Source organism: Megascapheus bottae, chromosome 23, assembly GCF_031878675.1.
Source record: "Megascapheus bottae isolate mThoBot1 chromosome 23, mThoBot2.hap1, whole genome shotgun sequence".
NCBI lineage: Eukaryota > Metazoa > Chordata > Mammalia > Rodentia > Geomyidae > Megascapheus > Megascapheus bottae.
This window is the reverse complement of record NC_143531.1, coordinates 4,597,048-4,612,367: the sequence shown is the minus strand read 5'-3', so window position 1 is coordinate 4,612,367 and position 15,320 is coordinate 4,597,048.

The following is a 15,320-nucleotide window of genomic DNA, read 5'->3' as shown; positions in this document are numbered from 1 at the left end:
TTTGACATATATGCTCTTCCCTCAAGTATCTGGGGTCTAGAGTAATCACGTGATATGTGTGAAGAATTCCCTACCCCTCCAAGAGTAAGAAGTATATACCATTAAACATTCCAGAGGAACACCCTAGTTCAGAGTGCGGACAGTACAAGTATGATTTATTGAGCACCTACTAGTTGTACATTAGTGTTTTTGTAACAATTATGAATGTGCTGTTGCAGAGTTCAGACATATGCTGGAGTGGAAAGTGGTACTCTATTCTATCACCACCCAGTGGAAAGCAGAGACTGGAAGCACAGTTCACCAATCCTACACCAGCCAAGCAAGCATAAAGCTCCAGTTCAAACCCAAGTGTCACCCGAGCAACATAAAAAACATGGAATTTTCTTCATCAGGATGAGTCACCATTTGCCAAGAAATGGATAGACATGAAAAACATTATGTTAAATGAAGTAAGTCTGCCTTATTGGAGAATATGGACTGATGAGGCTCACAGAACCTTCAGGTGATTAGTTTTGAAGTAATTTGTTACACAGCAATAGATAACTGATACACATACTATACAAACTTCCACTTGTTTACATCTGCTTCTAAGTATTTGCTCTTATTAATTTTGGCATTAAGATCTTAATATCATAAGATCTTACAGGTTTATATTTGATATTGTTGCCAGAATACCCACTTTCTGAATCCATTTCTGTATTTTAATGGAAACATAAAAAATTTAGTGCTTGTGAACAACCACTTCTGAAAACATAAGTTTGCATTATATTTCATTGGCTGATATCCTGTAATAGTTTTTTGTTTTGTTTTGTTTAAAATATGTTCACATGTATTCTATTCCCAGCTGTGCCATAACTGGAGGTCTCATGTAATATTTTCTAACTTGCTTATGACATTCTAACTTGATTTTCTTTTGGGGTGGCCTTAAGTTTTTATGTGTGAAATTTAGTCACTTTACAAAACTTCATCACTGGGTATTTTTTCTATATTAGGTTTTCCTTGGGTTTGATATCTCCATTTCTTCCATACTTTTTCTGGTCCATAATTTCAGCTTTTTTTTAGGCATTCAGTATAGTGGTTCATGTGCATTTGGGGAGATACAAGAGTTTTTAAAGCATGATCTCTTGAATTGCTCATTTATTAATTTGATAATCTTGTGTGCAAGATTTAACTATTAGTGTTTATATCAGTGTTTCGAACTAACAAGGTAGAATTATAGTAACATTCCTACTTTTTGAAGATTTTTACAGTTTTTCATTATCACGTGCACGCACACACTGGTCCTGGGACTTGAACTTGGGGATTGGGCATTATCCCTGAGCTTGTTTTCTTGTCTTTCTTTTCTCTTTTCTTTCTTCCTTTCCTCCTTTCCTCCTTTCTTTCTTTCTTTCTTTCTTTCTTTCTTTCTTTCTTTCTTTCTTTCTTTCTTTTTTTTTCTTTCTTTCTTTCTTTCCTTCTTCCTTCCTTCCTTCCTTCCTTCCTTCCTTCCTTCCTTCCTTCCTCTCTCTCTCTCCCTTTCTTTCTTTCTCTCTCCCTTTCTTTCTTTCTCTCTCCCTTTCTTTCTTTCTTTCTTTCTTTCTTTCTTTCTTTCTTTCTTTCTTTCTTTCCTTCTTTCCTTCTTTCTTCCTGCCAGTTCTAGGGCTTAAACTCAAGGCCTGTGCACCTTCCCTGAGCTTCTTTTTGCTCAAGGCTAGCACTCTACCACATGAGCTACAGGGCCACATCCAACCTTTTCTGTTTATGTGGTACTGAGGAATTGAAGCCAGGGCTTCATGCATGCTAGGCAAGCATTCGACCACTAGGTCACACTCCCAGCCCTCTGAGCATTTTTGCTGAAGCTAATGCTCTACCACTTGAGCCATAGCCCCACTTCCTTTTTTTATTAAAGAATTTATTAACACTGATTTTTACATCATATTTCAAATGACAAGTTTAACAAGTGTTCAAGAAGGGAATCTCTATTTACAATCACTGGCACTTAGTTTTTAGAACTTAATCAAAATTAGGCTAAGGATTTGTATATCATAGATACATATTAATTTATGAAATAAAACATTATGTCTATGGAGTCATAAGTTTTCATGTCTATATAGTTATGTTTATATTTCCATTACCATGTCCATAGCATTGGGTATGCAAATATTGAGTCCTCACTCTTGTACTGTTTGGATTTAATAGCCACATATTAAGGATACCATGCGCCTTTTGTTCCTTAGGTCTTGACTTGTCTCACTCAACATGATTCGCTCTAGATTCACCCACTTCCCTGTGAATGCCATTATTTTATCTTGTCTGTTGGCTATGTAGAATTCCATTGTGTATGTATACCACATTTTCTATATCCATTCATCTGCAGTAGGGCATCTGGAACACTTAGAGTTGTGGGTCTCAGAGACTTTCCTGTCTGGACTGACTTCAAATCACAATCCTCAGTTCCCTGCCTCCTAGTTCCTAGGCGTGTGGCTGTGAGCCACTTTATCTTTAAGTAGTTGTATAAAGGGGTGACCATACAACTTGTCAGTATGTAAATATAGCACAACTTGATCAACATCACCCCTTTTATCATGAATGGATCTTAAGGCAGTTATGGTAAGTTTCTTTCTGTTTATTCTAATGTACATCGAGCATCTTTTATCTGTAAAACTCTATGTGTCATCAAACTGGAATCTTTTCAGTTATTTCTTATACAAATAATTCTTTCTGTCTTTCCTTTTCTGGTACTGGGGATTGAACCTAAGATGCTGTACTTTCTAAGCGATCACTTTGCCTCTGGGCTGCATCCAATTCCTGTACATATATTCTGAGTTCCATTTTGTCTTTCTTCTCATTTCTTTTTTTCTTTGCTTTGTTTGTGTGTATGGTGTGTGTGTGTGTGTGTGTGTGTGTGTGTGTGTGTGTGTGTGTGCGCGCCAGTCCTGAGGCTTGCGCTTGCGTTTGTACTCTGAGCGTTTTTGCCTAAGACTAGTACTATACAACTTGAGCCACAGCTCCACTACCAAATTTTTGGTGATTAATTGGAGATGAGAATCTCATGGGTTTTTCTGACTTGGCTAACTTCAAATCATGACCCTGGATCTCAGCCTTCTGACTATCTAGGGTTAAAGATGTGAGTTACTGTCACCTTAGTTCATTAATCCTTCTAAGATCCATGTATGTTAAATTATCTATATTACAATTTTATGTATTAATTCCACATTTAATAGGTCCACAGTCTTTATTCTATTTTACAATATTTTTTTGGTGCCAGTCCTGGGCTTGAGCTCAGGGTCTGAGCACTGTCCTTGGACTTCTCAAGGCTAGAGCTCTACCACTTGAGCCCCAGCATCACTTCTGGCTTTTTTTTCTATGTATGTGGTACCAAGGAATCGAACCTGGGGCTTCGTGCATGCTAGGCAAGCACTTTACCACTAGGCCAAACTCATGGTCCTTTTCTTTGTTTTTCACATTGGATTATAACTACTGCTTATGATTTAGTTTATTTATGCTTCCCATGTTCATTGTTTTCTTGTGCACTTGGGTTAGTAAGTTCATCATGTAAAATTTCTGGTTCACAGATGGTGTACTTCAAACAAAAATTTCATTTTACTAAATTTAATTTCTTGTCTTTGCTCAGACTTCCTAGTTCTTCATTCATCATGATTATACCTTGTCTCATTTTATGAAGAATTATTTTAGCTATTTTTAAACTCCTTTCTTTCTAGTTTCAAATCTGTTTCATCCTGGGTTGAGCTTGGTTTTCTTTCCTGTTGAAATGTCTTCGTCTTCCACTGTCTTTGTATGTTTGTGAGGTCTAACAAGATTGGACTCTCTCTCAGATTCCCATAATCCTTTAGTTACAGAGATGTTGGATTTCGCTAGAAGTGCTGACAGTCTTGTGTTCTTTTCTTAATATTTTGACTAGTCTCCACATACACACACTGTTTCTCTCTCTTTTTTTGTATTTTATTGTTGGGGTACTGGATAGAGGGGTTACAGTTACATTTGTCAGGTACACCTGTAATGAGAGGGCACTAGGAAAGCTAATCACTGAGTGTCTCAGCTAATCAGTTAAATAATTTTATTCCAAAGAGAAATGCTGAGGATTATATAAATAAACAAAAGCCCCTAGAATAGAAAATGAGAAAATGGGGTTTTGAAATCCAGTGGCTCACACCTGTAATCCTGGTGACTCAGGAGGCTGAGATCTGAGGACCAAAGTTCAAAGCCAGCCCAGGCACTAAAAAATATGAGATTCTTATCTCTAATTAACCACTAGAAAATGGGAAATGGTGCTGTGGCTCAAGGGGTAGAGTGGTAGCCTTGAGCTGAAGAGCCCAGAGTCCAAGCCCCAAAATGAACCAAAAAAAAAATCAACTTCTACTCATTCCTAAAGCCTTTTTGAGAACCTTTTAATTATTGTAGCTTATCCTTTTGTGTGGTCTGTGCTGTCTTGTTTGTAACTCTGGTACTTGTCTGTATTATCTGATGTCGTAATTAAATGGGGGTTTAGCTGTCCCTTCCCACATGTTTGAAGTTTCTTGAAGTCAACATTAAATTTTACTTATTTGTATGTTTCTTATGTGGTGGCTGGCAGAGACTCAGGATCCTCAGTTTGAATTTTCAAAATCAAATTTGGTTTTTGGTGTCACCACTTCATTACCATTAAAAGTTTCCTCACGAGATGTAGGACTCCAGATCTGTTCTTGAAATGCATGGGATCCTCTTGTTTGGACATTAAAAAAAGTCTCTTTGATCCCTCAGTGTTTAAAAATAACATTGCAGATTTGACTGGAACCTTTTTGACTTAAAGCACACAGAGATTGCTTTTATCTTGAATTCACAATGACAAATGTCTCTCCACATGAATTCTGAATGTTTCAGTAGATTCATAACCACACTCAAAATGTCTCTAGTTAATATTACTATTGTTTTAATCAGACATTTCTGATGACTGGGGAGATGATTTGAAGTAAATCTATACAGGTTTCAAAATATTATCTCACAGGTATGTTGTCTTCCTCTTTCCTTCCCCAATATGGTAAGTATAATTTTGGCTATCTGGCAAAAATATGCCTACCCTCAGGTAACAGGATAAGAAATGATCCTGGCAATGTTAAAAGGTTGTGTTATATCAGAACTTTGAACCTTGAGTGAAAACAGGTGAACAGAAAGCCGTGCGTTCTCTTCTTTATCTTGTCATATTTGCTAATGATTTGTCATTTTTGTTAATTTCTTTTTCAAAGAACCAACTCATTGTTTTGTTGATTCTTTCTTTGTTTTGGTCTCTAATTCACTTATTTCGGATTTAATTTTAATTATTTGTAATTCAAGCTGAAATTATATAATTTTTAAAAGTAAGAATCAATAGAATTTGGAAAATAAATGATTAGAAAAACCATAATTAAAATAATAAGTAAAAATGTCACCAAGGATAAAGAAAATATTTTATCAATGTCTTCATTTTGGGCTGAGGGCATAGGCTAGTGGTAGAGTGCTTATCTAGCAGGCACAAAGCCCTTGGTACCACATGCACAGAAAAAGCCGAAAATAGAGTTGTGGCTCAAGTGGAAGAGCGCTAGCCTTGAGAAAGCCCAAGGACATTGCTCAGGCTCTGAGTTCAAGCCCCCAAAAATGGAACAAAAAGTCTTCATTTAATAAAACAAAATTCACTAGGAAAATTTAATAATTTTAAATGCAAATGCCCCTAGGAACCTATTTTCAAATTGTAAATGCAAATTCTAGATGTAAATTCCTCTAGTAACACAGCTTCAAATTTATCAGAAGAGAAGAGTATATCTAAATCTGCAGTCACAGTTCTAGATTTTAGCATTCTTCTTTTAAAATTTGTAAATGATAAATAAAAGTATCAAAGTGTATAGGATGGATATGAATAGTCCCATTAATCAGCTTGGTCTAGTTCAGACTTCTAGAATAACAAATCAGCAGTTACAGCATACATGGTATTTTTAAATGCATTTTAAAAGGCTTACTGAATTAGGCCATAAACTAGGCCATAAATCCAATTGTGAAACACTCATAAGGACTGAAATGATGCAGAATATATTCTCTGAGTTAAATAGGATTAAACTAGAAATCAAATTCTGAATGGTAATCAGGAAATTTTGAAATACTTGAATATTAAGAAATCCTATAAAAGTCATAATGGAAATTAAAAAGCATTTTGGACTAAACAAGTATGAAAAATTAGCATATCTAAATTTGTGGAGCGAGTTAGGCACCTGTGACTCACATTTATAATCCTAGCTACTCAGGAAGCTGACATCCAGAAGACTGTATAGCTCACAGCCAGCCCAAGCAGAAAAGTTCAGCAATTTCATTTGGAAAAATAATCAGTAAAACAACAACTCCCCCCTGCCCCCCCAAATCTGAGCTGGTAGAGTGCTCAAATGGCTCAAAAAACAGAAGTAATTATGGTGAAAGCAGATTTTACAAAAGGAAACACATAACTAGGGAAAGCCAAAAAATACCATTTAGTCCTTTGAAAGGAAAATAAAAATGTTGAATCACCTAGCAAGATAAAAAGTAACAGTAAATTACAATTGTTTAGAATCAGTACTAAAATGGCTAATATACTCTTAGATGCCACAGACATTAAAAATAATAACCTTATGATCAATTTTAACTTGATGTGCATGTATCATAATATACATTTTTTTGGAAAAATATGACTTTCAAAATTATCATTAGAGGGCTGGGAATGTGACTTATTGGTAGAGTGCTTGCCTAGCATGCCTGAAACCGTGGGTTTGATTCCTCAATACAACAAAAATAGAAAAAGGTGGAAGTGGTGTTGTGACTCAAGTGGTAGACTGCTAGACTTGAGAGCAAAAGAAACACAGAGACAGCACCCAGTCTCCGAGTTCAAACCCCAGGATAAGCAAAAAAAAATTCTCATTAGAAACCAAAACTATGAAGCAATACTAAATCTACAATGAAAATAATCAGATAGGCATCAATAGGATCCAAGTTATTACATGCATATATAGACATTTCACAGTGGAACCCTTTTGTACCACGAATGGATCGAAGCAAACTTTTCCACAAGGAAAACCCAGGTAAGCATTGTTAGAAAATTCTGCCAAACAACAAATGAAGGAAAAATCTAGACTTAAAAGCAGCACAGCAACAAACACAACCACACTTTGGGTGCCAGTGGCTCACACCTGTGATCTTAGCTACTCCAGAGAGACTACAGAGGCCAAAGGTTGCAGTTCAAAGCCATCCTGGAGAGGGATGTGAGATAAGTCTCTAGTTTTACTCTATTTTTTCAATGTCCTGAGAACACCACCATGCCACAGCCCTTAAAATAAAACTGGCTCTGAAGGCTGTCCCCTCTTCACAGGAAGATGGTTGGACGCCTCTCAGAGCATATAGGACACAGATGGTTACAAGCCTGGGGTATCGTTGATCCTTTACAGAAGTTTGGCTATGGAGAAAAAGAAGGCTAATTCTGTAGTGTAGAAACATTTATGTGTACAAGTGATACTCCAGGAAACATGCTTTAAAGGCCTGAACTTCTTTTGTTTTGTGGTTAGAGTAGGAAGCTAAGAATCTGAGAACATGTAAAAAATTATCCTTCTGTTCAGATTTAGAGTTACAAAACAACAGAGTCAATACAGAGTCTGCTTCAGAGTTCCATTCGCCCCTTCCTCACCTACAGTCTACCTTGATTAATATCTTGGCGTGTTAGGTCTATTATGATTCATGAGCTTCAAACTTTAGTTATCATTAACTAAAGACCATAGTTTACATTAAGATTTAATGTTTTTTACTTTGGTACCAGATCATTGCTAGGCAGTTACCACTTGAACCATGTCCACAAGCCCAACTGATTTTTCATGTACATTTCTATGAGTTTTTGAAAAGGTATGTCATACACATGCTGCAACAGTTTTAAACAGAATGGTTTTTTAAACCATTTCTAAAATATCTGTTTCATCTAGTAGGAAGAGCACTCCTCCAAATTCTAGCAAAATCTCTTGATATAGTGTCTGAGACTTTTAAAGATTCTTCAGTTTTCTGAGTTTTCAGATTTTGTTACTATTAACTTGGAATTAAATATTCTTGCTGTATTTTTTCAGATGCGAAAAGTGTTTCTCTTGTTGCCTCTTGTTCTCCTTGTAAAGTTTTGCCCTTATTATTCTATTCCATGATTTTGCTTTTATTAAATAATTTATTAACATTGATTTTTACATCATATTTCAAATGTCATGTTAAACAAATATTCAAGAAGGGAATCCTTCTTCTTCTTCCTCTTCTTCCTCTTCTTCTTCTTCTTCTTCTTCTTCTTCTTCTTCTTCTTCTTCTTCTTCTTCTTCTTCTTCTTCTTCCTCTTCTTCTTCTTCTTCTTTTTCTTCCTCCTCTTCTTCCTTCTCCTCTTCCTCCTCCCACCCCACCTTCCTTCTTCTCCTCCTCCTCCTTCTCCTCCTCTTCTCCCCTCCTCCTCTAGGGCTTGAGTTCCAGTCCTGAGCACTGTCCTTGGGTTTTCTCAAGGCTAGAGCTCTACCACTTAAGTCACAGAACCACTTCCAGCTTTTTCTATATATGTGGTACCAAGGAATCAAACCTAGGTCTTCATACATGCTAGGCAAGCACTCTACCACTAAGCCAAACTCCCAGCCCACATCTTACTCCATTCTTAAAGCAATTTCAACATTCTCTTTTTATATATGCAAACAATCTACTAGAATTGTATTCATCTTTCAGTCATGTCATTGATGTATGTGAAACTTAAATATAGCTAATGAAATTCATGCTGCTTGTCATTAATCTAACCATTAACTTTTTTCTGAACACAGGCTATTTTCATGTCAACAATAGTTGAAAATAAAATTATTAAATTGAATGATGTGTCTAAATTACTCCAATGTGTTGGTAGAGAAGCATTTAGAACTTATCCATGACACTGCTGGCACCACACCACATCTATTTCAACTTTTTCAAATTCTCTTGTGTAATTAGTTATTACCTCCATAAGGAAAGTATATCTTTATCATTGTTACAAATGCCAACATTAAGATTCTAGTTGCTTTGGCTGCTCTGTAGATATCTGATGTGAATACAGAATTTATTTGATGTGCATTTGAAAGATGGAGAGCTATCAGGAAGAATGAGTGTCATAGTAAATTATTTGAATTCTGTGTGTGTGTGTGTGTGTGTGTGTGTGTGTGTGTGTGTGTGTTTGTATACGTGTAGGTACTGGGATTTGAACTCAGGGCCTCTTGCTCTTGCTTGGCTATTCTGCTCAAGACTGAGTACTTTGCCACTTGAGCCACATCTCTATATTGGGCTTCTTGCTGGTTAATTGGAGATGAGTTTTATGAACTTTTCTGCCCAGGTTAGCTTTGAACCTCAGATCTTAGCTTCCAGAGTAGATGGGCTTACTGATATGAGCCACCAGTGCCCAGCTTTATTTGAAATATTCATAGTTTAACAATTAATGATAGCCCAAAGAATCCGATATCATGCTTGGGTTTTTATTTGCCAGTCAAGGGCTTGATCTCAGGGCTTGGGCACTATCCTTGATCATCTTTTGCTCAAGGCACGGTGCCATTTCCAGCTTTTTCTGTGTCTGTGGTACTGAGGAATCAAACCCAGGGCGTCATGCATGCTAGACAAGCACTCTACAACAAAGCCACATTCCCAGCAATGCTGCTGTCAGAAAGAATGACATCGCCCCATTTGTTAGGAAATGGAAAGACTTAGAAAAAATCATATTAAGTGAAGTAAGCCAGACTCAAAGGAACTTAGGCTCAATGGTTTCCCTCATTTGTCATAATCAGTAGAAACCTTGGGCTCTACTAGCAGAGATTTGCAATAGAGCAAAATCTTGATACATAAGGACATATAATGTGAAGCTAATTGAAAGGACCTCCAGGATAGTGAAACAAAAGCCATATAATGAATGATTGTTGTCCTTAATGTAGTATGTTGTCTCTCATCTGCTTTGCTGTCCCTTGGTTATCTCATATTGGTATAGTATCTCACTTTATCTGATAAATTGAATTTATTTGTATTTGGATATTTGAAATTTGATAGGGAAGGGGGGAAAACCAAGACGGGTGGGGGGTGTGGGGGGGGGAGGGAAACGGGTACCAAGACATGTGAAAGGGTATCAATGTATGTGAATTAATGCACCTTCTATCTGGCAAATATCATGTAACCCTTTTACTAATTACAATAAATAATAATAATAATAATAAAAAAAACTGTTAAACATTCACCAAACCTTAAAAGAACATATTTTGGTTTTCTCTTATGGAATTCTCATTTCAAGAATGCATCTGATTGTCCTCTGTGTGCTTAGGCAAAAGCAGTACTCATGGGTGCTGCATAACAGTTCATTCTGTGCTCTCACTTTCCAATTGTTGTGCCAAAGCTATTTTAAAATGGTACCTGAGGGCCTGTCTTGCTCAGGCTGTTCTGTGAGCCTTACTTGGTAAAAGATAAGTTTCTCTTTTAAAGCTGTCCTGTGGTTGCTGTTTTTAGTTCGGGCTGATAAGAATTATTTAACTTTCTATACTTATAATGACCAACTCGAGCAAGAACAAGAATACAATGTGAAGACCTGAAGCTCTTCCTGGCTTAGGAAATGAAATGAAAATAAATAATGTGGGGATTTTCACAGCGTTGATTAAATATTGTTATGTTTTACTCGCAGTTTCCAGAAAGCAGATTTCAGATGAATCCGTCTATTTTGGATACAGTTTTGAACTTTTACCTTTTGCAAATTGGAATGGATAACTTTGCATTTGTGAATAAGATACACTCCAATCTATGGTGTTCTGTTTTCTCATCAGACCTCTCTTATGTAAATTGAATAAATAACTCTAAAAAGAGCTGTTCTAAATGAAGTCTGAAATTGCCTAACAAGCTCCCGATTTTTTCCATATTTTGAAACATTATTGGTTTGAGTTATAAATGGTATGGTGAAGTGTGTGTGTGTGTGTGTGTGTGTGTGTGTGTGTGTGTATGCTTGTCCTGGGTCTTGAACTCAGGGCTTGGGTGTTGACCCGGAGCTGTTTTGCTCAAGCTAGTGCTCTACAACTTGAGTCATAGCTTGACTTCTGGTTTTTCTTTCCTCTTTTCTTTCTTTCTTTCTTTCTTTCTTCTTTCTTTCTTTCTTTCTTTCTTTCTTTCTTTCTTTCTATCTTTCTTCTTTCTCTCCTTTCTTTTTGTTGTTTGCAGGACATCAGAGTCTTAGGGGCTTTCCAGCTTTAAACCATAAGTCTTAGGTTTCAGCATCCTGAGGAGTTGGGATTACAAGTGTGAGACACCAACACCAGCTAAAAATTTTATTTATTTATTTATTTATTTATTCAGACAGAGTTTCTCAAACTATTTCCTTTTAAAAGATAAGTGTATTGATTTAAAAAAAAAAAGAATTGTAGGCTGGGTGCCAGTGGCTCACGCCTGTAATCCTAGCTACTCGGGAGGCTGAGATCTGAGGCTTGTGGTTCAAAGCCAGAAAGGGCATGAAAGTCTATGAGACTCTCTTTTCCAATTAACCACCAAAAAACAAAAAACAAAAACAAAAACAAAAACAAAAAGCAACCCACAGAAGTGACGCTGTGGTTCAAGTGGTAGAGGGTTAGCCTTGAGCTGAAGAGCTCAGGGCCAGGGGCCAGGCCCAGAGTTCAAGCCCCATGACCAAAAAGTGAATAAATAAAAGTAATGATCATAATGAAAATTGGGTTCTATGTGGTTGCTTATGCCTTCAATTCCAGCTACTTGGGAGGCAGAGATCCTTGTGAACAACACACTGTTTTAAAAAAGTACCTGAGGCAACAACAGACTGCAACCGTGGTGGCGTGCCTAGGTTCCCCAAGTTCAAACCCCAGGGCTGCCCACATAAGAAGGATAAAGCTGATAAAAGGCTCCACTGGGATGACTGGTTTCTTGTCTTTTCTCCCACTGAGTAGGAGTGACATTTCCTGTGCCAGAGCCATTTTGCGAGCTAGATGTTTTAATCCCTCCTCATCCCCCAGTGTGTGTAAACTCCTTGCAGTGGTCACCATCCCCAGTTCATGGCAGAAGGAACAGACAAGTAAGTGAGAACCAGGAGAAGGCAAGCCGGGCCAAGCTCCAGCCCATGCAATCCACAGTCATAACCACTCCTGCAAACTACTGCTGCTCCTCCTAAGAGAATTCTCCAGAAAAAGCAGGGCAGTTAGACAAAGGTACCATTTATTATTTTTTTTCAAATAAAAGAAAAACTGGGGAAAAAATAAAAACTTAGTGACCATAAGGAACTTGCATCCAACCAAAGTAAAGAAGTCTCGTCCTGGTTTGGATTTTCCTTCTCTGTCGCCTATCTTCAATTTCAACCTTACAGTCAAAAATCTCCCAACCATGGCTGGAGGCTGGGGCGTAGGATTCATTCACACCTGTCATTGTCCTTGCCAGACTGTCATCTACTTCTGGTATGCTCTGGATTCGGTGTGGCTGTGACCTGGGCAGCTCTTCCTGGCAGTTATTTGGCTACAGTTGTTTATAACTTTCTCCCATCCATGTAGTGGCTGGAGAGGGGGAAGGTGTTGCTGGTATCATGGCTGTGGTTTCCTGCTGCTGTTTGGTGGGTTTTCCCATTCACCTCCTATTTATATATTTCCCCCTTACTTCCACATTTGTCGAGCATCTTGTGGCTGCTACACATTACTGATTTATTGCAGCAAATTCCTGACACTAAAAGAAAAAATAAAAAGGCCATAGGCCAGATGAAGGTGTTTACCTCCCAGAACCCTAGCTCCTCAGGAAGCTGAGATTTCAGGATCTCCATGCCAGTCCAGATAGGAAAGTCTGTAAGATGCTTATCTCTAACCATCCAAAAGCTGTAAGTAGATCCATGGCTTAGTGGTGGAGAACCCGTCTGACTGGCATGCCTACACACACACACACACACATACACACACACACACACACACACACACACACATACCACACACACACACACACACTCCTCAAACACATATCAAAGGTAAACATTGAAAAAGGTTTTATCTACTCCTTATCGAGGGGTTTCTGTGCACTGTGTCAGTTTATGAGCACAGCACATCTTGATCTGTTTTGCGGATCCCCCCTTCTCCATCATTTTCCACCCGTGACATTTTCCTCTTAGGCTAACAAGTCTACAGGGCTGTTCACAGTGGTTTTCTGTAGCACTGTCTCTTTTCTTCATAGCTCAGCCATTTGTATCCCTGAGGATTCATGCTCCAATGGCTGTCATCTCACCAATCAGGTGTCATCCCACTTGCTGTCATGACGTCCCCTTGGCCGGTGAGATGGTCACTGTGATTCTTTTGCATGAGGAGAGCTGTATGGTGGATAGTTTCATGTGTGGTTTGCAGGGACTTTCAGAATTTCACACAGTCATCAAAGCACTTATGTCCTTTAAAAGGAGATATCGTTGAACATTATAACTAACAAACATGATTCTTATAGCAATGCATCCATAAAAATCCTTCAAGTATCTAAGGTTCAGACCATTCTATCATCTCCTTAAGCATTCAGATTAAGAAAACTAGTTGGTAAACTAGTTAGGTAGTGTTTAGATAATCTTTAAAGCAGGAAAGTTCTCTGAGAGTCTTCCATGTCTATAGTTTGTTTTTGGTTTATTTTGGTTTTTTGGTATGCCAGTCCTAGGCCTTGAACCCTGGGCCTGGACTCTGTCCTTGAGCTGCTTTTGCTCAAGGCTAGATTTCTACCACTTACGACATGGTGCCACTTCTGACTTTTATCTTTTTTGATAGTTTATTCGGGATAAGAGTTTCATAGACTTTCCTGCCCAGGCTGGCTTGGAACCACAGTCTTCAGAGCTCAGACTCCAACAGTTACGATGAGAGCTGTGTTCCACTGGTGGACAGCTGCCTGTAGCCTTCTGTTGATGCTATGAACAAAAGAGTCTGGTAACCAGTTTTCTCCCAGAAACTTTTATTAGGGGACAGAATGCAACTTACAAAAACATTTCAGCTACACAAGGAAGAATTTTGGTTTGGGAAGGATCCATTTCCTTAACTCTCTATGGATATTATCTTAGAAAACAAGATGTTAGCATATTTTTCTAAATAGAAAACACTCAAAATTGTCATATATAGAAGAATAATATGACTGGGACTACACAAGAAAATAGACACAAACTCTACTGTGACCTTATAATAATGAAAACATCCTATCTGCTTATTTTAATTTTGGTTTATAGGATCACAAAGTATTTTGACAGAGCAATGTTTTATCTGCTTTTATAGTCCAATTTTACCCCATGAAATATTTATTCCTTTAAAAATCAACCTTTTATCCTAGGAAACATTTAAACTATGATCTCTTTGGGGCAGGACTTTGCTATTTTAAAGGATTCTTTATTGGCTTTTGATTCATTGAATTTGATTTAAAAGATAGAATATCAAAGAACTTGCATAATCTGTAATTTTAGCTGATCATTTTTTTTTTACCAGTCCTGGGGCTTGAACTCAGGGTCTGAGCATTGACCTTGGGCTTTCTCAAGGGTAGAGCTCTACCACTTGAGCCACAGCACCACTTCCCGCTTTTTTTTCCCTATGTATGTGGTACTGAGAAATTGAATCTGGGTTTTCGTGCATGCTAGGTAAGCACTCTACCACTAGGCCAAACTCCTGGCCCCTGATTCAGTAAATTTCTAAACCTCGTATGTGCCTTTTTCCCTTTATCTCAAATCCCTTAGGTAGTTTCTTTGTAGAGAGATAAATAATTCTTGTGATCATGACTAGGCTTATTGTTAAGCATTATTAAACTTAGAAATGGATCTATTTTTATGGATATTTTCCTCTCATAAATAGGACAGTAATTTAATTAGTGACATCATCTCTTGAGGTCCTTACAGTTTCTAGACAAAGTAAAAAACAAAAAACCCTGTAGCAAAAACCTTTCCTTACTTTGTGAATGCAATATTCTTTTCTTTTTGGAAAGTAATCACATATTTAAAGGCTGAATCCATGCCAGTTCAAGACAGAGTCTCAGGTTTTTAAACCAAGCCTTCTTCCCAAATGATACTCTACAAATGCAAAAATAATAGCAAGTATGATATATTTGGGTTAAGTCCATTTCAATTTTTATTATAGATGGAAAATAATTGTGAAAGATTTTTTCTTTTTTTTTGTTTTACAGTTAAAATAGCACACAAGGTTTTAGCGTTTTCTGGTGGCACTAAGGATTGAATTCAGACCTTCATGCTTGCTAGACAGGCAGTCTACCACTGCATCGATGCTTCCAGTCCCCTTTCATACCCTGGTGAGTTTTGAAGTAGGCCCTTGCTCTCCTCACTTGTGCTTCCCATGTTCCTGAGGATG